The following is a 2365-nucleotide window of genomic DNA, read 5'->3' as shown; positions in this document are numbered from 1 at the left end:
CTTTATCTTTTTTTTTTTAAGTAGTTTATGTTTAACACAGTACTGTACTGTACTTTTTTTATTTTTCTCTGCTGCTCCATGGTATACTTTCGGTTCCAAATGAGATGTGTGGTTGACTGGTCAGTTCATAACTCTGAGGTTCTACTCTACACCATCTCATGAAACACCAGAAATGGAAGCTGAGCAGTGGTAACGTGAGGCCAGAAACCTCAAATGGCTAGGAGCTTTCCTAGCTCTGATTGGCCCTGAGATAAGGCCTCAACCTCACATTATTCTTTGTGCTCCCTTGCCTTCGCTACTTGCACCATTTCAATGTAGGATGTTAGTAGCCACTTATTTTTGCAAGAGACAGGTCTTTAAAGTTATAGGGCTGAGGTTGCCACCATGATTCCCTAGTCGCTAGGATTGTTGCTGAAGGGCCCTCTGTTCCCAAGAGGATCTGCTGCCACTGAGGGAATCAACAGAAGCAGACACAAATGAAGCTATTCAGGGAGACACCACAGAGTGAGAGCCAGGTTCCAGAGGTATTTTTGGAGGAGGATAGTGGAGGAGGCAGGATTGCACATATTGGGGGGAGATGTGTTGCCAACTTATCAACTTTGTCACTAGATTTAATGACTTTTTGGTTTCCCTAGTGAGAAAATAAGTGTCGAAGTGACCACTGACAAATCTAGTGACTTTTACTGCCAATTACAGTGACACTCAGAGAAAGAAGTCACCAATATGTATAGTCACAAAATCATTCACAAGCAGCTCAATAGTGTTAATAAAATCCATTCCATGCTCCTCTTACTACATTCTGTTGCACACCACATCATTGTCATTACATCTCAATTGAGCCTGTCCTCGGAAGGAAGCACATTCTAGGGCTTCTTGGGCTGATATCACTATAATCTGCAGGTGAGGAAAAAAGTTTGTGGAGGCCAATTAAATACTTTGCTAAAGCCAGATGCGCTTTGGAGACAGCAGCACATTAGCTAGGGCTTGTTTTTACCCAAATGTGTTCTTTCTCTGTAGTAGATAGTACACCCTGTGATGCAGGGAAAGATGGCTAATGAAGCAGGCTGGGAGGGGGAGGCAGGTTAGCCAGTGAGGAGAGCCCCATGGCTGGAAGATGGGGTGGGATGAGACAGGGCCATGTGCTCTAATGGGGTGGGTGGGTGGGGGGGAGGGGGCACTGTGCCCACAGGAATTAAGCCGTTACTACAGGATCAAAGGTGAAGCTAGCCTGATTTCAGTTCCCCTTTACTCCTTCCGTTGGCTTGGCCTGGGGTTAGGTGCCCAGCTGTTTTGAGAAATGAAATCCTGGAAGCAGGGGGGAAGGGGTCCAGCTAACGGATTTTTGTTTTTAAATCTACTTTCTTGGCTTTCTGCAGGGCCGAGCGAAGGTCCTCTTACCCCTTGTTCTGGGCCCTCCCTTTCACTAACCTGTCTGCTCAAATCTAGGCTTGGCAAGAAAGGGAGGCTCAGCTGAAATTAACCAGCGCTGCAGTGTGCAGAGTGCCCTTTCCAGTGAGCAGAGGGTGCCCTCCTGGTGATGACAGCCTACTGTTGTGGCTTCTGGTGTGCAACACAATGTAGTAAGAGGAGCATGGAATAGATTTTATTAACACTGTTGAGCTGCTTGTGAATGATTTTGTGACTATACTCACCTGTGTGTGTGTGTGTATATATATCATTCTCTGTTGAATTTTCTGGAAGCTTTTCGGTGACATTTTTGACTCTTTTTGAGTGCTTCAACAGCTACATCTAGCGACCTTTCAGGGTTTGTCTGGTGACTTCCTGCTCTGTGGAGTTAGCAACCGGGACTGCTTGATTGGGGTGGTGGAGAGGGAGCGTCTTTGCCTGCCGGGTGAGGAATTCCTCCTCATGTGACTTTGGAGGGGGAGGGGAAACTGCCCTGTGAAAATGAGCGTGGCAGATTTCGGTAGCAGGAATAAGAAAAAAGAAAAGGAGTACTTGTGGCACCTTAGAGACTAACCAGTTTATTTGAGCATGAGCTTTCGTGAGCTACAGCTCACTTCATCGGATGCAGGAATGAGCGTTGTTGTGAGGTGCAGCTTTCTGCAAGCCAGGACAGCAGCTTGGCTCGGGATGATGACACACGACCGCGCAGCTGCGTGGGCAAGGGCGCCAGGAGGGGAGGCGGTCAGTGAGACGGCCTGTCAATCCGCCGGGGCAGCTCGGTGCTCCAGCCTCAGCAGTGCCCCGCAGCGGCCTTTCTCGTGGCCGGCCCAGCTCCAGCAGCAGGGAGGTGGCGCCGCGGCCCTTGAGCGAGCTCAGCTGCGCCCCGCCCGCTCTGCGACCCCCCACCCCCACCCCGCCAGGGCGCGCAGGCGGCCACGCGGCCCCTCCCGCGGGCGCA

The sequence above is a fragment of the Natator depressus genome, chromosome 1 (assembly GCF_965152275.1).
Source record: "Natator depressus isolate rNatDep1 chromosome 1, rNatDep2.hap1, whole genome shotgun sequence".
In the NCBI taxonomy this organism is placed as follows: domain Eukaryota; kingdom Metazoa; phylum Chordata; order Testudines; family Cheloniidae; genus Natator; species Natator depressus.
Note: the sequence above shows the minus strand (reverse complement) of the source record.